General features: G+C 36.5%; 1 long non-coding RNA gene across 3 annotated transcripts in view; it reads right to left on the bottom strand.

Annotated features, from left to right (window-relative positions):
• LOC137210314 (uncharacterized) overlaps positions 1-24,943 on the bottom strand; it is a 111,921-nt gene that overhangs the window by 84,355 nt on the left and 2,623 nt on the right. The gene's annotated exons all lie outside the window — the stretch shown is intronic.

Below are 24,943 nucleotides of genomic sequence, written 5' to 3'. Positions count from 1 at the left end.
ATATTCATATATACCTATTCTATACATATCTATGTATTCATATGTATGTGAGTATATATAATTAAAGGAAGTATCATTAAAAATGTAAATAGTGGTGTTGGGACCATTTATTAGCATTCCAAAAAACTGTAGGTCAATACAACAAACAATACTCTATAAATGCTAATTTTAAATGTTCAGTTAAAAACTACAGAGAACTAGCCAAACAATAGCAAAACCACCAAAAATAATTTAATATTTATAAAATTCTGGAGGACTAAAACCTTTTAAAATGTGAGATTATAAGTAAAGTCACAACAGAAAATATTTAAAAATTTGGTCATTTAAAACTACTGACATGTACTCACTGCTATATTTAAAACAGATAACCAACAAGGACCTACTGTATAGCACAGGGAATGTTGCTCAATATTCTGTAATAACCTAAGTGGGAAAAGAATTTGAAAAAGAATAGATACATATACATGTATAACTGAATCACTTTGCTGTACACCTGAAACTAATACAACATTGTTAATCAACTATGCGCCAATATTAAATAAAATTTTTTAAAAAAATAAAAATAAATAAAACTGCTGAAGAGTAAACAATATAAAATTTAAAAAATGCAGCCAAAGGGGAATATTTGCAGCAAATGTTAATGTAAAATAAAACATTCTTAAAAAGGGAAAAAGAAACTAGAACTATGGACAAAGGACATTATATGTAATTCAGACAAAAAGAAATACCTTTTAGAAATTAGAAATCAGAGAAAAATAATCATCATATATTCTAATCAAAAAATGCAAATAGCAATGAGATATTTTTACTTATTAAAGAAGGCAAATTTTTTTTCTTTTATTTTGACTGAGTGTTAGTATCACTAATATTCTTGGTGCCTGTTTAAGTTGATAAAAGTCATCCAGAAAAAAACTAGAAATATCTTTCAAAACTATAAATTATTTACTTTTGATTGAAAATCAGATCACTTGAAACTTTAGGCATATAGATGTTGTCTGATTCTGAAAAAAAGACAGTCTTTAGAGAAAAACTTTATAAAAGCAAAGAATAAAAAGAAAAATCATTAGTAATTAACTATAACCCCACATACAAAATTTACCACATGTAAAAGTTTGGTAAAATTTCCTTGATAGTTTCGTATGTATACAAAATTGAGCTCAATCTATAAACATGATTGAGCTCTTAATATATAAATGTGTGTATATAATTCAGTTTTTGCTCTACTTTTTCATTGTAAAATCCTTAAAGAGTGTTGGCAAGAGTCATTTTAATGTTGTATAGTCCTCCATTGCACATCTATGTCATGATTTATTCCCTCATTTCTTTATTATTGGACATTGAGGCAATCTTCAAATTTCTAAATAATAATGTCAATGATAGAAAAAGTTCAGAAACAATCTAAAAGTTTAATGTATGAGGAGTTAAAATATAATACATCTAGCCATAAAAAATAATAAATCTACAATATGATGGAAATATGTTTATGATATGATGTCTATGCATCAAATTGCAATGTGGAAGTTAGCCCTTCTAAGAAACTGTGCCTGCTTCATTACATTGTACCAGTACTAAATGTTCATCTCACTCCCATTTAATAGGTAGGAATTCTAGTCTTGTTTGTACTCTGCACCTCCAGTTCTACAATGCCTCTTCTTCAGGCACCCTGTGAGCACCCAAGATATATTAGTTATATGACTGAGTAAATCTCTAATGAAAAGACTAAAGATTAACAAAGCTTTGCTCATGTTGTTTATCTCTTTTTCTGCCAGTTAGTTGTTTTCCTTTCTCTTGTTGGCATGTAGGCATTCTTTACTCTTGGGCTTTTGGGTTAAAAGCAAATGATTTCCAAAAGATTTGGAATATATATCACTTCAATTCTATCATGAGGTTACATTGAGAGAGCAACAGTCCAGGTGAGGAAATCAGCATTAGAGATGTATTTGGTTCCCACTTGTCTTGGCACACAGAATATCAGAGTTAAGCTCAAGAACTAGATTTCCATCTGATGACACCTGTGATAATAGATGGCAGTCAGACATGCTTTTAATGTTAATACCAAATTAGAATAGAAAATAATGCCTATCTTTCTCGGGAAAAAAAGAGAAAATTTACCAAATACATCTTATAGACTCTGAAAAGTGGGTTTAATTTCAACAATCTAATGTTGAGAAATGTTTTTGTCTCTAGCAGTTAGAAAACCCTAAGTCATCTAATTCATTTCATTTATGAATGAAATATGGTCGAAAATTTAGGAATGCTCAATCTCTGTCCTTTTGTCTGTTTTGTCTACGTGTCCAGAAAGATGGGTATACCGTGCTTCAAACACCTACACTTTTGGTGCCCAGATCATCCTTAACATCCTGGCTTATTTGGACTGTGCATACAGTCCAACAGAGCATCTCTACTTTGCTTGTAACTGTCAACAGAAACGGTGCCTTGTGGTCATACACGAGGGCACAAGTCACCCAAGTCAAAGGACAGGAAGAGATGGGATATTTGTTATTCCTGTCAGTGATAAAGGGAAAGAGCTTTGCCTTTCTTCCTCAAAAGTTATGTATGGCACTGCCCAGCAGACTTTGAAAGAAAGCAGAAAACTTAAAAATGAAGGAATGTGGAAAACATCATAAATATTACTACTTCTGTTGAAGAAATTTTGCTATTTATAACGACTTCACTGTTTACATGACTGTGTAACAGAAGCCTTGTCTGCCAGTTTATGCATGCACGTAACTATTCCTTCAGGGAAATAGATTCTTCACTTAAGAGTGAGAGAGGAAAACACTATTTCTTTTCCTACAAACATGGCAATGAAAGCCGGATTAAAAGACGAGTTTTTAAAATTTTGTTTTCTCAGTTCATGAACACACACGCACGTGCACACACACACACACACACGCACGTGCATACATACACAATAGTGACAGATGTAGAGCTTTAGAACGTTTGAAAAAACATGGCATTCTCAGTAGCCCACAACATACATTAAATCCTGACTTTACACTCTTAAATTAGTCTCAGGGAATTAATATTTACCTTAATGCTCTTACATCATAATTTTGGTCATTAAACATGCCATCGAGCTTCAAGTTTTTAAAATATAGAGACAGTAACTCATTCATCATTGTAGCCACAGCACAGTTCAAAAATGTGAATCCCAAATGTAAAATAGATAGATAGTGGGAAGCAGCTGCATAACACAGGGATATCAGCTCGGTGCTTTGTGTCCACCTAGAGGGATGGGATGGGGGGGTGGATAGGGAGGGTGGGAGGGAGATGCAAGAGGGAAGGGATATAGGTATATATGTATACGTATAGCTGATTCACTTTGTTATACAGCAGAAACACACCATTGTAAGCAATTATACTCCAATAAAGATGTTTAAAAAAAATGTGAATCCCATGCCAACTATGAAAGGAAAATTCTACTTAATTTAAAATTTTTATAGGTTATTTCTACCACATATAAGACCAAATTATTCAAGTTTCATGTTTTGAACTCAACAAGTTTATAGAACCATAATATTCTGAATTACAACTCTGTTTTTAAAGAGTTTCCTCTTGGATTTGAGTCTGCTTTGATTCTTAAGAGAATCCTCAAAAGAAAACAAGTTTTTGATTTGAAAGATCACTCATTTGTGTAACATACCAAAACCAGAAATTTTCAAATAGCAAACCAATATATATTTACAGCCATCAAAATATCCTATATATTAATAGGGGCAGGTAAAGTTTACTGAGTACTTACACAATGCCAGGCTCTGTGCTATTCCACAGAATATTTAAAAACCATCTCTTGAGGCATCTCTCCCTGTTATTATAATACCCACTTTATAGAAAAGGCAAACTAGGTCTGAAGAGGTTAATAACTGGTCTAGGATCACAACACCATATTAACTAGAGCTAGAATTCTAACCCTCTCTTCACTGATTCCAATGCTTCCGCTCTTATGTACTTCGCTCTATTGTTTGCTGAATAATAATTGTGCACCTCTGACATTCCCTGTCTCCAACATTATAGGTGCCAGCTCCCTGTATTTGCCTATATCCTCATCCTCATGGTTGCCTAAGAGGGGAAAAAAGTAATCTTTAACAAACCTGAATAACCAATGTTGAGATCAAAGGCCTGTGGTCCTTTTAAATCATATTTTAATCAAAGCAAATATGTATTTTCTTGCTTAACACATATTGAGCACCTACTGTTTACAAAGCATCCTGTACACATAAGTAAATGTTATAATTTTTAATGAAGCAATATATATATATATTACCTCAACAGACTATACACCTGTAATAGGATTTGGCGTGATGGGTATCAACAATTTTCACATCATCTGCAACTCATGAGTAAATAAAACAAGTAATTTTTAGTGAATGTCTTTTTGAACAAAAGTGAATGCAGAAGAAATAATAAAAGCAATCATTGATGAGAATATAGAAAGTTAAGCACTAAATCCTATCTAAGGAGTAAAAAAAAATAAATTCTCCCACTGAACCATAAGTTTATACTTGATCGCATACAATAGCATGTAAATGCAACAACTAGAACCAAAGAATACAGTTGTGGAAACCATCGATAACTCCTATTAATGTTACAGAAACACGTAATTGAAAACAGATCCACTCACATGGAATACTTGGATTTTACTAAATTTGTGCATCCTCTACAAACCCATCAGTAAAGTCACACCACTGAGAATAGTTGGGGTCTGGACATCAAACCACCAAAGAAGCCTAGAAGATTAAAGCTGCCACACTGAACATTCTGACGTCTGTACCCTAGGATGTATTAATACATCTAACTCTGATATGTTTACTCTGTTTACCCTAGGACAAAATAGCTAGAAAAAGTCAGCAGACCTTGGCCAAGGATTCTTTCTCCTTATTTCTTAGCTAGGAGAAAAGATGGAAGAGCTGTTTCTCCTCCATTGATACAGACTACATTTTTACTTTCTTGGATTCAAAGACCGGTTTTTACTAAGCGACTACTAGGGAAGCAGCATAACAGTGCTCAGGGGAAGGCTGAGTCCCATGTCTAGTACTTAAGTGCTCTATCAACTTGCGCAAGTTATTTCACCTCTCTGCTTTAATTTCCTTCATCTGCAAAGTGGGGATATAACAGTATCTACCTCAGTGGGGACTTGAATGGATGAATGTGACAATGTAAGTAAAGCCCTTATCCCACTGTGAACACGCAATTAACATTCACCTCACTTCCCAACCATCATCAATGACGAAAATGGTGGCTACGAGTCTCATTGTACCTGTTTCCTGTAAGAATCCACCAGCCTTTCTGTTCTGACTCCCCTCCCACGGCAGTCTCCTAGTAAGTGAACTGTTTTATTCCATGGCGAACATTCCAACTAAGCCCCTTCTCTGTGACCCCCCAAGGAAAGGGAGAATAAGGCTAGACCCGGAAAGGTATCCTGATGCCCCCTGAGGACATTATGCTAAGTGAAATAAGGCAGTCACAGAAAGACAAATACTAAATGATTCCACTTATGTGAAATATCTAAATGGTCAAATTCATAAAAACAGAGAGTAAAATGGTTGCAGGGCTTTGGGAACATGGACATAAGGAGTTAGGTAAAAAGTTTCAGTTAGGGCTTCCCTGGTGGCGCAGTTGTTGAGAGTCGGCCTGCCGATGCAGGGGACATGGGTTTGTGACCCGGTCCGGGAAGATCCCACATGCCGCGGAGCGGCTGGGCCCGTGAGCCATGGCCGCTGAGCCTGCGTGTCTGGAGCCTGTGCTCCGCAACGGGAGAAAGTTTCAGCTATATAAGATGAAAAAATTCTAGAGATTGGCTGTACAGTCTTGCACCTATAGTTGAATACTGTACACAAAATTTTGATAAGAGGGTAAATCTCATGTTATGTGTTTTTTACCATAAAAAAAAAGGTATCCTGAGATGCTGAGCTGTGCTAAAGAGGTTAGGCCAATAACAAAAATATGTGCTTTCTATATATTCCATTTGTTTTTGCTAAATCCCTAAGAAAAGAGACCCAAAAGATACTTTCAAAACTTACATTACAGTTAGACGTTATCTGACACTTTGTGCCAGATTCTCCCAATCTGTCAGCTGCTGTCTGTTAGAGAAATTTTATGCCCGGAAGCAGTTGGGGCACATAATAATTCATAAGTGTGACTTCCAGGAACACCCACTTCACACAATACCAGCATTAAGCATCCAAACCCCTCAGCTGTAAAATACAAGGAGAATGGCACCAATAGAATGAGGATTTTAAAAGGACTGTGGTTTCAACAATTTCAAAGCTTTTAATCACGTAACACTTCGTGTTTTCCCAAACATTAATTTCTCAGATTAAGTAGGAGCATCTAAATTGGTATTGTGAGACCTGAGGAAAAAATTGTGTTTCTTCTAAATTGAAATAGTGACACTATCGACTATTATAAAAATAAAAAGGGATGGCGAGGAATAAAGTTCTCAGGAATTGGAAATGCATAGCAGAATGATTACAAGTGTGTGTCATGCATTCTGTCATTTCTAATCATACACAGATAAGACTTCCCGTAGGGAAAAAAAAGTCTATGAGCATATATGTGCACAATTTCATTCCTGAATTAGGCAGGGACTATCTTCACTGGCCTCACAAAATAAGGGAGAAACAGCTATATCCTTCAAACGAAGACCATGTCGGTTAAACACTTGAAACAGGAATGAGTCAGGGAGTGATGGATTTTAAGTTGACAATTGAAGCTCAGTCTTTTCTTTATCCTTGAATAATAACATAAATGTGAAAAACATAAAACCTTAAAGACTTTAAACCTCTTAATTAATATGCAGATATACTGTGAAATTTTTCAGAATTCTTCATATTACTGGAGTTTTTCGTTTTTCACTATTGATATTAGGGAATGTATTTCTTAACTGACATGATTTCTTTACTGAATATTAATTTCTAAGGTATTTAGAAAATAGAAATAGGTAAGTAAAATATTTTTAACCTCAGATCTGAAAGAAAATTCTTGCAAATACAGTATCAGCATTCTCGATATATTTTAAAATAGATATGTACATTTATGTAGCTAAGCACTTAATAAATGATGACTACTCAAGGCAATTTGCAAACTATGGTTTCATCAAGATACATGTCAGTGTAAATCAGGGACCTTCAGTTCACCGTTTTTCTGAACAAGTATGCCATCATCTTTGCTAGCTCTGTTTCCGGTTTCCATGAGGCCATCATAAATCTACCACACTGCACGGTCTCCTCAGAACACAGTCACAGATTCAAATGCTTGAAAGTATAGTGAACTATACCTTCAACGAGTCTATATCAGAGTTAGTAATCTCCTTCACCTGTGGGGCATATTTCAACAAAATTGTCAGAGAAATGCACCCATCGCGCTTAAAATCTATCCATTATTATCACACTTTATGGAAAACTACCTTTTCTGTCAGCCTAGAAACATGAAATAGGAATGGACACTCCTTTTAATGTCTGTACATAAATGGTTTGTATACAATGTCTACTAAATTAGCCAGGGTGGACTTTGGTGGATTGAATGCAAACATAGATTCAACTGGTATAAAACATTTTTCTCAATTTGTCACTGCTGATATTTAATTTGCTTTGATCTAAAACTGCTAACGTTATCCAAGTGGAAGGAACAACTAAGATTCATTATTTTAGATTTATTTCTAATACTGAAGGTGTCTCCTAAAAAAAAGTAAAATAAAATGTATGAAATTATTGAATTTTCATCCTTCAAACTTAAAATGGTATATTAAAATCAGAAAACTGTTTAAACCTTTCCCTTTTCTGGAATTACAGTTTATAGTTTTGTATTTATTGAATGCATTCATAGGCTCCCTGAGGATGTGAAATGTATGGAAATATATGTGCATTACTAAAGAAAGAACTAAATTTATTCTTTCCCCACATCATGCTCTTCTTTGCAGTGGAGGTTTTTAATTCAATACAGAGCTAGAATGAGATGGAGCCAATTTCCTGGTCTATATGTGTGACAAATGCTAAAAGTGGCACAAGATTAACAAATTAGTTGAAGTATAGATCTTAAAAGATTTTTTTCTGTGTCTCTAAATCAAAATTCATATTTTATTTGAAACGAAACCTTCTTTAGAATTCAAGAATGACCAAGGACCTTTTATTTCTCTGTATTTAAGATGAAAAGAGAGGATTTATGACAACATACTTGCAATTTTTTTAAAAGCAAATTTTATTTGTAGGAAAGCTTACAAAATTATATATTTGGAATATGAAATTATTTTAATTGGAATCCAGTGACTTGGGTTAATAATTCCAATGTGTGATTTGGTAAAAAAAATTAAAAGTTTTTTTTTCAAAATAAAGAGTTATTCCTAAAATAAAAGCATAAAATGAATATCAGGGGTAAAATTTATTTATTTCTGTATTTTTATGAGTAAAAATAATGTTTACAATGTTAGGTCCCAGATAAATTTGCTTTGATTTTAAACTTGCTTTTCTAATAACCTTTCTTATATTTAATTTTAAGTGAAAACTATCAAAGCTTGGCTGTTTTACCTAACTTCAGAATTATGTGTTGATATATATCTAACACCAAACAATAAAAACATCTGAGACATAAAAGCATGGAACAGTTGTGGAATTCTTTAATTTAAGAGAAAATGGCTATGTTTGATAATCACGTGTCCATGAATAGATTTCTCCTCTTTGTCGAGAAACTTATATTTTGCAATTTTTTTTTTCTTAAAGGAACCAACGTATGATGTGTAAGGGATTTTTAAAAAGGTATTCTGAAATAGGTGTTTTGGATTTAGCTCGCTCATTCAGGTTGGAAGCTTTGTCACGTAGCCCACCTGTTTTGCTTGGGCCTAAATTATGTAAAAATACAGCATCTTAAAGCAAGCACAGTCTTACTTGTTGTACCCAAACACTATAACATGCTTAAAATTCAAGAAGAGTTCTGTGCAGGTTGTATGTCTCAGTCACCCAATCTCCTTCCACATATCTGTTCATGTTGACAGACTATGTCATAATACATCAACAGAAAGATCAGCACAGAAGAACAAAATTTCATCGCCTGACAGCAAGAGGAAAACTGATTTTCAGTATTAAATTAGTACAAATATACCATTACCTCACTTCCAATAAGTCTACTACCTTTAAAAAATAAGGCGTCTGCTATAATCACAAGTATATGCAAAGGCAATTAGGTTCGTTTATTTCTTTGGTATCACCCTTTGACTGACAGCCTATTTTCATTTATCTTTTACAAGTTATTTTATTTGTTGTATCTTGGAAACAACTTAGAAAATTTTAAAAAAATACAATTTCTTCCTGAGACATGAAATATTACATATGTAAAAATATATATCTGCCAAATGTTTGGAAGACAATCTCTCCTAGACTAATCATGAGCAGAAACCTTCTGGCCATTGAAATGGAAATGGGTATTTAAGCTTCTGAGAAAAGTTCGGTACCTTTTTCATATAGCATCTTGCTCTGTTTGGATTTCAGGATAAATTTACCAATACCTGTAATCAATAATGTCTTTTACAGCCTAGGACATCATCTGCCACTTAGGCTTTTAATTTTGCCCCTGTTTGAACACCCTGCAACATATGCACTTCTCTTTTGTCTATTATCCTAGAGTTGTGCTATTCCCAAATATTGACATCATCTACTTTTATCAGCATTAACTGCTCTGAAGCTTCCCAGGCTCATGCTCGGCTCTATTTCTCCCTATTGATTATCTTCCTCACTCCAGCAGGTAGCTAGCCAGCGAGGCTGTCCTGAGAAATAGCTTCCAATGACTTTATACGCACAATTTACACGGAATTGTTTAAAGAAGATATTAGCCTCAATACAAATCAGTGAACCTCATTTAGTCAATACTGCACAATTCCGCTGTTGGCACCCTGTCACATGTTCGACTTTACAGTCAGCTGCTGCACCCAATCTGCACATTAGCCATAGTATTTAGTTTCATATTAAAATGAAGCTGGTTTTTTTCGCTTTTGCTTTTCTTTTTGAAATCTTTTCAGTATACTTTTTACATCACCTCTCTGAGCCATGTGATAGTAATATATTTTGAAATACAAAAACCTGAGATTAAATGTTTGATTTTTGACAGTGTTCTTAAATATAATAAATTCAAAAGGAAATACTGTTAAGTTAAAATGGAGTGTTTTTCATTAAGTCCAATCAAATGGTAGACAACAAAGGATCTTTTATTTGAGAATATGAAGTGAAAATGAAAACCAGAAAACCTTTACTAAGAAAAGGTCCAGCTAAATTATGTTGGAAGGAGGTCTCCAGATTGAGCTTGGGTGTTTCTTTTGCTAAAAGTGAATTAAACTAAGATATGTTATGAAGAAGTATTTTACAAAGAAGCAAAACTTAATGCTTTGTGGAGATGAAAATAAGGTCTAAGGACGGTTGACTTTGAAAATAATTCGAAAGAAAGATCACATATGAAAAAGATTGCCACAGCATCTGATCTTTTCTTATAATCATAACAGGGAAATGTTTGGGGGAAAGTAATGCTGCCATGGCAATGCTGTAAAATTCTAGAAGGGGTGTTTACATTTCAGAATTACCCCTCCTTAAACTACTGGTTTATGATAGCTAATGAGATGATATCCAAATGTTGAAAACGGGAAAATTCGAATGAAAATCTAAATGTGAAATATAATATAATGAAATAACTAAGCAACATAATACTACTCTGATCGTTTGTGCAAATATTGCAAAATGAACTGCAATACATTAAAATTCTTCAGTGGTTGTGTAATACATAAGTGAAGGTTTACATATAAAAGCTTTAGCTATCAAAAAAAAAAGGATCTTTATATCATATTGTCCTAAATTTTTTACTTGAAAACATCACTAACCTCTTGGGGTGTATTCTGAAAAGTTGTCATTAAATCTATTTGCATATCTCTTTGTAAACTGAAGTTCAAGGTAAAATAGTGCATGCTGATCAAAATAGTCCATTTGTTATAAAATGCATCATTTAGCTTTAGTGGGTGAGTGGCAGAAAGCTTTGGAGAATATGAATGGTAGAGAAAATAATAATTTCAGGTTTAAAGGTTTTAGAGGGGTGAATATTTTTTCTGTAAGTAAGAGTTGAACACAATGACAATTTTAAATGAGTTATAGTTATAATAGTAGATTTTGAAAATTAATACAGAAAAAAAATTAAAATAAAATTACATAAATTATTGTAAATATTTCAAAATGTTCTCTTTTTTACTATAAAATGTTAAAGGTGATTTTTGTATGACCTTTGCTTTCATTTCCTTTCTCTTTAAATATCACTGGTACGGAGCCCTGAAGCCCAGGTAGGAAAGACACACTGAAAGACGGCCAGTATATCCTGACTGTACATTTTTTCACACATTTATTGCAAACTGACACTCATATAACAGCTTTCTTTTTTTTTTTTAATCACAAAGATTCAACAAAGAACAATTCCAGTATCAAGGGAAAATCATATCTCAGAAAAGAGAGAAATGCCATAACTGCATATTCAGGCTGCATAAACCAAGTTTGGCAAAGATAATTGTACTATTTGTGTGTGACAGCATTTTACCATTTAAAGAAGTCAGTAATCTAAATTTGAGAGTATTTAGGTGTAATTGTGTATATGCATGTATATATCATATATTACATGCAATGCACAAATATAAATTTCAGCCCCAAATGAAATGCACAAACATTTCATTTGTCTTTTTTTAGTTTAAAATATTCTTTGATGAATATGTATTTATATATTAAATATACCTCTGCCAACTAAATTATGAGATTTCTTGTTAGTCCATATGTCATATGATATTCTACTATTAAATAAGATTGTATACTTTATGTATTCACTTAAACACAAGAACATTCTGAATGAAGCAAATGAAAGCACAAGCAATGCACACAAATTAAGATAGGTTTTTAAACTAACAGCAACAAAATAGTTTGATAAACTTTTCAAATAAATAAAGACACATTTTTTTTCCAAAAAAAATGTCTAAATTAATGCTTTAAATGTAAGTGAATGTTGTTTTCAAATTACGTCAAAACATAAAATTCTCAATGATTCTCCATAGTAACTTTCAAAAGAAACTAATTTTTAAAGAGCTTTGATTATATCCCTAAAATATAAAGGAAAATTATTTTTATTTTCTGTTTATTAAGACCCATCTATAGCGGAAAACATGATTCCAGATCTATAATCTTTATAAACATTATGAATGTTCATATTTATGATGCATATTAAAGATTAATGTTTAAGATCTATAGTGACTGCCCATACAGATTACCAAGATGATGGCAAAAATCATGCATATCATTTCACTGAATTAGTTTTAGTAGCTTAAATGTGTTATAGTGAGTCCAGCTATTTCAAATAAATCTTTTCTAGAAATATTCTGACTAGTATAGCCTAGTCACAAAGGATATTTTACAACAAAAATTAACTTTAAAAAATAATATTGAATTCTGTGGGATACTATCCTTTCTAAAAGTATAAATTTATCTAAACTAAGCACACATACATACACACTCACACATACACACACAAATTTTGTCGGTTTTGTCATTAAAGTAAACTGAAAATGAAGCCATTAAGGTGATCATTACATTGTCATCTATGCAACTATGTAGCTTTTAAAATATGTAAGCATTTCATTTAATCCTAGTTTTACATATTTAACAATAGATCAGTAACTATTGTCATTGATTTTTATAAAGTGTAAATATTTTAAAATATCAACTAACACATGTATCTATTCAAATTCTAAGACAATTTCATTCGTCTAAGAATGTAAAATCAAACTAAATAGCTAATTGAGATATTTCATAATGTCTCCATTTTACAGAAAAATATGTATTAACAAAGTACAGTATTTAAGGAAATTAATGTTAGCCTTCTTATACATAGAGAGTACATTTGTGCACCTATTACTATCTATATAAGTATAGATATATCATTATATATGTCTTGTCAATCTATGTATTTTGTGCAGAGAAGAAAAGCATTCTCATAACCTAGAATAAAGCAATAAAGGAGTATAGGTATGTGTGTATGTGTGTGTCTGCTTGTAGAGACGGAGGAAAAGAATTGGTAGATTTACAGAGAGGTGTTAAAGTAGAATATTAACGTGTTTGAAAATGAATATGAAGGCATTATACTATATAAAGAAATATCATTGATAATTTTTCTTCTCTCTCCTTCTTCCTCTCTCTACATGAGTGTATTTGGCTGCTAACAAGGAAATGAACATTTGAGATAAAAGGAAAAGAGAACTGTATAGAAATTTCAAATGGATATTTTGGTTAAAATTACTAAATTAAAATTTAAATTCAATTGGGTTTTCTTTTCTGAAATATGAAATAAGGAGCTTGTAAAATGGGCACGAGAATCACAACATATTTTGAAATATTTCTATTAAAATTTTCCCATATAAATATTTGTATCATTAGTACCTTATAATATTACAAAATATTCTGAAGGAATGTAAAAATAGCATGAAATAAACCTGAAGGGGTAATCTTTGTAGCATAAAGATCAAGATTCTAAGTAAAGACAAAGTTCCTTATCGTTTGATTCAGCCATAACTGTTTCAAACCTCCTAGTTTAATGATTTTTATGTATTTCTACTTGTTGGTTCTTCAAATTTGTCATTGCTTCAATATTCTAGGGCTGAAAAGGAAGTAATGTAGGGGGTAAAACAAGAATTTACATAGCCACCTAATAGTTAATATCTTGACCACTTTAAGATTATGCATTTAAATAGTTATAATCCCAGTAATTCCAATGCTACAGCATCCAGGGGATGCTATTAGATGCCTTCAACAGATAGATGTCCTCAGTGATACTTCATAGCAAGTATCATTTACTAGTACCTGACTACCTAGATTCCTGAGGCTTTTAGTCTAAAAACACATTTCTATATAAAAAGAGCCCAATTTAACTATAAGGGTAACAATGATGTTGTCATGAAGTTGACAAAAAGTGGTAGACAAAAAGTTATCTGTAACTTTTCATTCCCTAATTCCTAGATAATTAACGAGGATAAAACTATACCTTGATCACCTCTTTTCAAGATGGTAAATTAATGATATAAACTAATGATACAGTGGAATCAAAGTGAGTTATGGAGGTGGGGGAGGATATGGGCGATGGAGAGAGAAATACCTTTTTTCCCGGCTCCACAAAGGGTTGAGGGCCTAATTATTTTTAAGTATAATCCAACCAACCTCTCTCATGCTTAGCTGCACTGAGTGACACTATTTGTGATGCCCAGTGTGCTGAAACTGAGCATGTTGCTGTCAGTTTAAAAATGACTATAATAAAAGTGACCATGAAGATGGATCTTGTGATTTTGCGTTTCTAATCAGTCATCTGTGAAGAACACTTTTGCTTTGATTCAGCAGACTGGTGACAGTCATGATTGATAGTGCACAAGGATGAAAAAAGGTTATTAACTGTCTTCCTATTAAGCTCAATGTTTTACCCCTCTAGGTGCATCTCATACTTTAAGTTAAAATACTTACTCAGGTAAGGTCAAGAATGAACTCTATGGAGATGGTATCCATTCTGCTGAAAACGAGCAAGGCATCCTTACATAGATTTTTTTTTTTAATTTAGCACTTAAACTACAGTTAATTCCACCATCTTATTCATTAGCTAAAAAGAGAAATTCCCTCCTTCCAACAGCATCCTATGGTGAAAACACTAAATGTACAGAAAATAGCTTTAAATGTAAAGATTTGAATGTGGAACTGACTAGAAACATGTGTGTGGTACGTATGTAAATCTGTGTTTAAACAGATGGTCATATACACATAATCTGAGGGTATTTTTAAGGGTAGACACTAAATTGATTTATGATTACCAAATAAATATCTGCATAATATATGCAAAAATTGTTTAATTTTAGATAATCTATACATGGCAGAGAAAAAATAATAAAGAAAAAATAATCATTTCTAAGAAACTCAAAGGATCTAATAGAATATCTAGATACTTGTTTTCATTTAAATGTAATATATTAATTTATGAACTTCATCTTATTTTAATTTTTTAAAATTAGAAATATTACATATAGATAAACATTTGAATGGCAGTATCTGTTCACATCTTTGACTAGCATACAGACGCACACCCGTACACAAGTAGTATTATAGAACCTAAGGTACTCCACTAACTGAGGATGTACCATTCATTAAATGAAATAATAAAATTTTTAATGCTATCATATTTCCTGTATTCCTTTATTCTTACTGAAGCCAAAATGTACTGAAAGATTTTTGCACACTTTATTTAACTTCTCTTTAAAAGCATTTTAAATTTACAAGTTTGTTTCTGGGAGATAACGAATTAAATATATGCATTTTAATGTAAAATTGTGGTATTATGTTTCTTCCTACATTTCCCACTGTAAACACTCAGTACATGGCAAATGTAATATGAATTAGGAAAAAATATTAAAGGATGTCAATAACTTGGCACTGAAATAACCATTTAAACTCTAACCAAATTTCAGTTCTGTGTGCTTGGCAGTTCTTCATTGAACAACTCTGCAGAGTGGCACAGAATAAGAAAATGTTACCAGCATGTTATTAGAGTTTCGTTACAGGGAATATCATAGTATGTCCAAATGTTTTCTCTAGTATATCATGACCTGTTTCTCCAATGTCCGTTATTATACCCGTTTTGGGTCTGTAATAAATTATATTTTGAAAATGCACTGTTTTAATATTAGGATCCATCAACAATGAAATATAGAGAAAGTAAGGAAATGAAGTTCAAGATTTCATTGAATTTTTCTCTAGAGCCAAAAAAATTGGCTCTCTGTCCTACTTTCTTAATATTACAATTGCTGTTTTAAGAAACCTTTCCAATTCTCTAGGATTTTATGCATGCCAAGGATAATTTAAATACACACTGAGAGCCTAAAAATGTTAAAATGTTAGATCAATATGAAAGCTGTTTACTTAGTGAATTGTGTTTATGTGAAGTGGACTTAAGGGTAGATTTTAGAATTCATACAAGATTTCCTCAATACGACACATTAACTTCAATATTAAATGGATTTCTCTTTCTGTCTTTTCCAACTTCAACAGACAAATGCGTGTTCTGAAATTTAGAAATCAACGACGAGATAAATGATAGAGGGGTTTATATGATCAATGATAACATATTGTACAATTATTTGTCAAAGTTTTCACAGCAGAATTATAATTATAATGGAGAAATAACATGTTGTGTTTCTCAAAAACATTGTGTGCTTTTAAAATCAAAAATGAAAAATGCAGTTTCTACCTATTTCATGTTAACTAACAAGATGTTCTAAAATATTAGTGAAAGTCCTGTCTTCTTCCATCTGCCTACTTGGGAGTTTCTTAAGGAAAAGGAGGAAATACAAAGGCTGGGTAGGCCCAAGAGGGACACACAGATTTCCCAGTTACCCATTTCCTAGTCTTCTCTGTTTCTTCTCTAGAGAATCAAGATCTAGAACACACATTACACACAGCACACATTTTAGGAAAGAACAAGGCAAAGGCCATTTCAGGTAAAGTTTAGGTCATTTCCAAAGCAGTTAGCATGGCTGAAAGTGATGTTGAGCTTTTGTAGAAAAGCTCAACCAACACTTAGCAGACAGTAAAAGTTAAAAGTGCCACAGTTTCTTGTATCCTTTTGGAACTCCAGAACAGAATGTTTCCTTAATTTTGTTCAAGCAAGTGATAGAACTGGTGAAGAAAAGCCCCACACCTTTGTGCAAACCCCTTAAATTTGGTTCTGAGGCTACTGCGATTTGGTTTCATGGAATGCTGGGGCACAAGGCACCTTTAGTTTACAATACCTAGGGCTTTGATTACTTTAGCTTGAAAGTCTCTTCCGAAGCCCTTCCAATCCTACTGGTATCCCTCCTTCTCCTCCTCCAGACCTACGAGGGGACACAGGGTAGGGGTATGAACTGAGTGGTGCACATCTGTGTAGCCAGACCGTGGAGGCTGACAGCTGCTGTCCACTCCCAGACTGTGTACCTGAGCGTAGAGGCCACTCTGCTCTTCTGCCCAGCCCACTCCAGCCTGCAGTGTTGCTGCTGTCACACCAGCCGGTGATCTGATAGGCTTGTCGGGTTGCCATGGTGTTGACTTCTTGCCTCTGAGGAGCTGCCCAATGACTGGAGGTCTGGGATTAAAGCGGGAAGAGGCAGCGGCCGCAGCGAATTTCAGCGGCAGCTGCAGCAGCAAGAAACAAGAAGCGAGAGGACGAGGTCTTTAGACTGAGCTCCGCTCGCAGCCAGGGCTGCCGGGGAGGGAAGGAGAGGAAAGGGGGGAAGTTTGGAAGGATGACCACTCGAAGCCAGAAGATGCAAGTGAGGAGTTTGAGACCCGCTCAGGAATAACTCATAAGCAATCTGCACGCGCTGAGAGGGAAAATCGTCCAGAATTCGTTATTATTCACATAAGATATTACCAGGGCGGGGGGTGGGACTGGGGTGTTAAAAGGGACTTAAGTGGGTGATATACTGCCTCCCCAAACCCCCTCCCTTAACTTGGGCAACGAAGTAATTTGACAAATTAAAGAGGGGCTATACAGAGAACTTTAAATCTGGATAGCTAACTTATTCCGAGAAGAGAAAGTGCAACTAGACGGCAACCGAGTAAATGAAAATAGTTGCCTGGGAGCACGGCCGGCGGGGGCGATGCGGGCTGGTGGGGGCGGGGAGGGGGAGGTGCGGAGAGTGCGTGGGACGCACAACCCCGGACCGGAACCGTAAACTAGGCAATGAAAGGGAAAGAAACCGCTTCTGTTATAAATTAGTAGGTAGGTGAAGGTTACGCAAAGAAGAAAAGGGAAAGTAAAGCTGTTAAAAGAATAGAATAAACCCCCTGGGAGTTGAAATCGCAATCCCCCCCCCCCGCCCGCACCCCCACCCACCCCCGGCTCTCCAATCCAAGGGGAGGAGGAAGAGAAAGAGAGTGCATTCTGGTGTGATGAGAACTCTCTGGAATGTCTGGAGGAGAGGATAGGAGCGCGAGGGTAAGAAGACCCGGGTGCTAAATAAATGGCGTGAGAGAGAAACGGGGGAGGGGCGGGGTAGGAAGGAAATATTCGGCGATTCACCGGAGGGACTTGGAGATGGAGAAGAGTGAGATTCCAGTAGAAGGAAAAGAAGTGCAGAAGTTCAGACCTGTAGCGTAAAGGAAGGAGGGAACGACTAGAGTCAGTAAGAGAGAAGGCGGAAAAAGGTGTGTGCTGCTGAGGGAGGGCGTGGGAAGGCACCCGTTGTCAACTAGAGGGAGCGACTGCTAGGACAGAGGGCAGAAAGGGCAGAGAATTGTACGGACTCTGGCGTTGGCGCGAGCACCGCGGGGCAGCACCGGCGAGCTGGAACCAGGTGCCGTGCAGCCCGCGCCCCGGCTCGGGGCGACGCAGGGACTTTTCTGGCAAGAGGAAGAGCTGCTCGTTCACCCTGAAGGAGTCACGATTCACCGCGAGTCCCAAACACACGCCTCACTAACTACTTTACAGCCTCTTTCATTGATTTTCTTTAACAAATAAACAGAATACCCGTTGCAGCAACACTTCCTCTTGCTGCAGCTAGCTAGAATGCCAGAAGCTCTCTGATGGTTTCATTTCTCCGGATAGCAGTTTTTATATCTCTAAATAAATTATTTTCCTTCACTTAAAGGATCAAATGTGTGATTCCATTCAGTTTTGGGGAGTCCAGTCCTCGCCCCCTCCCCCCTATAATTTGGGAATCACCTTTTAGAATAAGTAGAAGACAGGTTCAGACACAAGTTTGCAGACCTGGTAAGGCTCACTGACATTTGCATATTAATTTTTGCTAATAAGAAGTAACTCAATTTGGAAGGAAAACGCCGGTAAAGAAATTGATTCCCTTGCAATTGCAGGGAAATTAACACTAGTCCGAGAGCCACACCTAAGCTACTCCCCTTGAGTTGTCTCTTAAAAAGATTTCCTTTAAAAATAAAGTATTTATTTTAAAGTGGCCCCCTTCAAGAGTGGTTCTGCTCGAGGTTCTTCCATACATGTCAAAGGGTTGTTGAATTATTCATTATTGTAATTACTATCATCATTGTCATTATCCTTTTCCATGTGGAAATAATTTTATTATCGTAATTTGATATCTGAAGAATTTCCTGTTAGTCGTTTGATAATCACTTTTTTCTGCTGAAAAGAAAAGTTTTGTTTATAAATGAGATAGGGAAAATGTTTTAAATGCTTTGATGTTTGCTATAGATTTCCGTTTATCTAATCGATCGGAATGCCAATAAAATCGATTAAAGGTTTAGTGTTTTACAAACAACCATTTTGTGCTTTTTGATTTTACGTTCAGAATGATTTTAATAAAACTAACGCTTTCCTTTAACATTCTCCCTTTAAAAAAAACAAATCTTTATCGTTTTTTTTCTTTTATTATTAGAAATTGCCACTTAAAGTTCTAATAGGAAAATAAAATATATAAGCAATGGCCGCAATGGTTTAAATTCCATCCTCTTGTTGCTCAAGGTATTTAAATAAAGCCCTTTAAAATCTTGGTGAATTATATGCGATCATTCAGTGATTGCGGAATATTAAATTAAACTTAGATAAATCCGCATTGAAGGAGGCAGCACCCAATCCTGAATTTATTTCCCATTTTCTCTAACAGCATCATTGCGCTCCTCTCTTTGCAGTGACAATGTGCCAAATCTGGGCATTCTGAAAACATTTTCCATATGCTTTAACAGGGGACTGATAGACAAAGAAGAAAAGGAGATGATCTTTTTGCTCTGAGGTATATTTTCCTTAACCTTTTTCTGGTAGACTTTCACTGATAATTATTTTAAAGCAAAAGTTTGAAAATCATTTAATTCTTTTTTTTTTTTTTTTTGCTTTCACCATTTTTTTTTCCTATCTTGTAATTTATATTCCTGAAATGGAATTTTGGTGACAATATAATGTAAAGCTATCATTTCTGTACCTTGGCAAACAACATTTGTTTCAAAATCTTTGATTCATTTAGCTTGCTAGCTGCCTTTTGTAATTAAAGATGGATTTAATTATACATTTTGTAACTTAGATCAGATGGGCTGTTTGTTTGCTGTAGGATTTAATGGTGCTTTTGTGTCTAATATTTAGGGATGTTACATACAGAGGTGATGGCTTTTCTTCAACTATAAAGATCTGGACTTTTTTTTTTTTTTTTTTTTGTCTTGGAAATGTGGATGTTTGGATGAATGTAATGTCCTGTTTTAAAATAATTCTATTTAGTGGCTGGAGTTAATATATTGTCTCTACAGCATTTCATTGACTAAATATAGATGTTTTAGGTTTAAAAAGATCACAACTGTATCTTCTATTCAATGAAATCAGTTATTCTTTATTTTGTTTTTCCTCACTTGTCTATCTTTTCCCATCTGCATCGCTGTCTCTTACAGCTCTTCCCCAGACGGAGTGTAAAATTTTCGTTGGATACTCTTGCTGGAAATATCTCCTTGTATTGTGAGAAGGGTGTGCTTGTGACCCTGGATGGAGTGAGTGTGCATGTGTATGGTGTGGGGGGCCGTGGTGGTCCTCATTAATTTGCATAAGAGCTGTAGAAGTGCTTGTGAAGTTAGTGAAGTGCTATTGTTTGGGAAGAGACCTGCCTGATTTTGTTTATAAACACTGGTCTGGTTGCCTAGGGGGAAAGAAGGTCACAGTACTGTCTGAGCCCTGACCTCTGAAAGGCCAGAGTGTGTCTGACTTTTTCTGTCTTTCCTTTCTTCCTCCCTTAATTCTTCCCTCCTCAGACCCTCTATACCTCAGACTCTCTATAACTCCTCTCCCCTCCCCATTCCTTACCTTACCTGTGTCTAACTGTACATAATGACCCCCTACACACACACACACACACACACACACACACACACACACACAACCAGGTCTGAACCTCCAGGGGGGGAAAAAGGTAAAACCGATTTACTTCGAAGTTAAAGCAAAAACTGGGCTTCAGTCTGGAAAGGTAGAAATATATGGGGATATGGAAGTACAGAGATAGATCCCGGGATCAGGAGGGGGTCATTTTTATGTTGGGGAAAAAAAAAAAATGAGACTACGGAGGAGAGAAGAACGAGGTTGGGGGAGGGTAGGGAATAAGCGAACGACGGATTTCACTGCCCACAAACACGTACATACACACTCAAAATACCTTTCGTCTTTGAATGTCATTTCATCTAGTTCACTCTCACCATCAAAGAGAGTGTCCATTCTGGATGTTAGGTCATATTTTCATTCTCCCTCCTCCCTTTTTTAATTCTCAAGAAAATATACTTTTTTTCATAGTAATGGGAAGTGGCTCTCCCACACTATTTCTTGAATTATTTCACTAGAAATATAATGCTTGTGACACTTTCCCCAATAAGCCCTGCACTTTCCGATTCACTGTCAACTTCATCGTCTCCCCCTTACATACATACATACTCCCCCCCCCCCCCCCCCCCGCCACACACACACACAAAATAACAGACCTTGGTATCAGGTTTAAGTGTGTTTTGGAAAGGAGTTGCTGAGTTAAACAAAAATGTTAGTTAACAGACTGCCTTTGTTAAATAGCCCCCGGGAGGAGAAGACCCAACAAAAAGAGGGAAAGAGGAGGGGGGCTGAGGATCTGAAAGTGTCTATGGTGACATAAAGGGTTCCTAACGCTGAAATCACTTGTAATGCCTCGTTTCAAACTGAGCTCATCTATAGACCCCGGAAGCGCGGTCAAAAGACTGGGAACCTTTTCCCCTTGGGCTGGGGCTAGTCTTGAGCTGGAGGGAAGCGGGGGAGAGGGAGGTGGGGTATTTATTAGTGACTCAGCGAGGGCAGGGCGGGGGAAGGGGGGAACATACAGCTCAAGACTCATTAAACCGATTGTAAAGCCCTGAGTGTCCTCCGCAGAGATGTGGGAAATAAAATACGCCGAGGAAAATCTGGGAGTGGAAATTACCTTTTGTCTCAATGTTAATTACTCCTTGCTTCCAACACTCAACACCTAACCACCTGGTAGCCCTTTCTGGTCCTTCCCCAACTCGGCGCCGGGTGTCAGGATCCGAGTGCTCTGCAGTGGGCTTGGCTCGGCGGGGCAGCCCTGGAAAGTGCAGAAGAGGGTCTAGGGAAAGTTCTGGGTGCGGCGGGGAAACCTCTGCTCGTTTCACTTTGAAATTAAAAGTAGCCAAACGTTCCGCGAAGGCGGCGGTGGGTTCGTGCAGAGTTTAGGGACAGCGGCATGGGGGGTGGGGGTGTTGTGTGGGGTCAAAGGTTGAAGGCGAGGAGTCCGCAGAGACCTGAAAGGAGCAGCTGGGTTTCCCGAAGCCAGGGGCCGAGGAGGATGGCGCCAGGGGCCGCGGGGCAGCAGCGCAGCCGGGTCGAGCCGGGCGGATCGCGCCCGCGCCCCGGAGCAGCCTGCGGGCTGGGCTCGAGCTCGCTCCCCTCGCCGCGCCCCTGCCCGCGGCGCCGCGCTCCGCGCCTCCGGGCCCACCCCTTGCAAACCTGCGGCCGCTGCTCCCAGCTCCCCTTCGCGCGCTGACGCGCTCCAAGGCCGAGCCCTGGAGGAAACTCTTGACTCTGTGCTAGTTCCTCTCTGCCCCTTCCCCTCAGCCCATTAACCCCCGACCCTCATCCCAGCTTCTCTCCTTAGGAAGGAGGTGAAAGAGGACGAGGAAGAGATGATTCAAAAGAAAACACACACACATACACACACACACACAAACGCTAGAAGAGGAATACTCGCTTGCAGAAAGGATTGCAAAAGTGGGCGCCCCTCTTACAAATCCTCCTTCCTTTTGTTTTCTTACTTAGAATTCGATAACTCCCCTCCCCAACACACACACACACACACACACACACACACACTACTACTACTACTACTACTACTACTACTACTACTACTACTACTACTACTACTACTACAGCTGTATTTTTCAGGGAAGAGGGGATGAGGGCATAGAGGAGAAATAGCCACAAAAATTTTTAAATGGTTTTCCTGATTTGACGTTTGGTGTTTTGACATCAATGACATTAATATTATTGATGATGTTTCAGGCAGAAAAAAGGCAAAAGAAATAAAGGAAAACTTGAAAACGAAATGATCATCATTTCCCTATTCTTCAGTGCCAGAAATAGACCCCTTTCTTCACCTGAGCCTGAAACAGACTTATTGTTCTCAGGTGTTTCCTTCATCATACGCATTTACCCGTCTGAAATCGCAGGAAATGGTTTTTCCATCAGTGAGCTTGTACATGGAGCCCTCTCCTGAAAAGGGCTTGATCTTTTCTGATCTGAACCTGAAAGTTTCCCTGCCTTCATTTCCCCTCACCCTCTTCCCCCTACACGCACCTCAAATTGTTTCTTAAAGCCAGAATTTTTGCTCTCTGGGGTGTTTTTCGGTAAACAGTAACGCTACATAAACGCCTTCTTCACTTGCAAGTTACAGAGAATTTAAATTTTACCCTCGTGGGCATGTATATTTCTTAAGGCACATGGATAAACCCCACTGAGGTGCAATCAGACACCAACCACTAGCACACCGGTGATACAGTTGCTGTGTGTAAAGGTGGGGCTGTAAAGAAAGTAAATCAAAAATTTTAGGAAGCTGTCCACTTTGGTCAGATTTCTTCCCAAACAAGTTTGAAATGGAATAAAGTCTTTGGAGAAGTAGATAATTTTCTTTCTGTTAATGTTTAGTAGTCCTGGTTTCTAATACACTAGTACATGGACTGACTCTAGATTCTTATGGTGGTGATTTGCTTTTTTCTCTTAATAAAGACCATATCTAGGGTTTATTCTCCACTCCAAGCCTCTGCACTTTCATTGTAACCTTACCCAGCTGCTGTAGGCAACCAGCTTTCCTGATCAGGGCCTAGGTGTGCTCTTTTGAGGACTATGCTTTTATCCTCCCAGGTGTTTTGTTTGTTTTTTAATCCTATTTGCATCAGTCTTAGGATTTTCCAAATGTTTCCTGATAACGCAAGGTTTCAGGTCCAGAAGTGTGTGTGTTTGCAGGCTCTGTTTTTCCTAGTGCTTGTGCAGTAAACCTTTCTGTTGGTATTTGGTAGATTTGGTGCTTAAGGCCCAAGACAAGGTTTTGGAGCAGATCCTGGCCATCCAGAACTTCAAAGGCCTGTCAACTCAAAAGCAGCTGACGCCTCACCTGTCCAGGAAGCTGGACATTGCAAGTATTTCCTGTTTTTAGCTTGTTTGATTTGTTACTCTCACCTTCTCTCTAGAATTCCTATTTTTGAAATATTACGTAGATGGTATCTACTTGTGACCTGCAGTATAGCAGTGTATCAAGATGCTATCTTTGAGGAGCAATGGAGATATATATACACACACACACACACACACACACACACATACATACATACATATATATAGTCCATATTCAGTATAGTCCGTATTCAGTATAGTCCATATTCAGTAGGGGGTATTTAAAAGTATGTCTATTCCTAGTTTTAGTTAATTATCTTTTAATGAAAGTGTCACTCATATTCACATCTGTAATATTGGAAAGAGATAATTAGATTTTCAAATGAGAATCAGCCACCTTAAATTTTGCACCAGAAAATACCAAGTATATTTCATTCTAATGAGATCTGTAGTGGGGTTTTAAAATTCATCATAATGTGCTTCAAGAAAGATAATTCAACACACTTGCAAGATGAAAGGTTTTCTTCGTAAGTCTTCTTAAAGCTATTACACTGAACTTATGCAATTCTGATAAAATATTCAAAAATATTACATAAGGGCTAGAACCGTACCCTCACTATCATCCTCGCAACCATCCCTTATTCTCATTTGAAAGTTTACTTTGACTAAACTAACCGCTTCCATCTTCCACGCCCTGGGTTTTCTTTCCTGCGTGTACAAACGAAAGATACGTGTTCACATTGAGTGCCTACAGATCCAGAGTGCAATCCCTCCTTTGAAATAGGTTGGG

This window comes from Pseudorca crassidens, chromosome 17, assembly GCF_039906515.1.
Source record: "Pseudorca crassidens isolate mPseCra1 chromosome 17, mPseCra1.hap1, whole genome shotgun sequence".
NCBI lineage: Eukaryota > Metazoa > Chordata > Mammalia > Artiodactyla > Delphinidae > Pseudorca > Pseudorca crassidens.
Note: the sequence above shows the minus strand (reverse complement) of the source record. Positions and strands in the feature narration are given on the sequence as shown.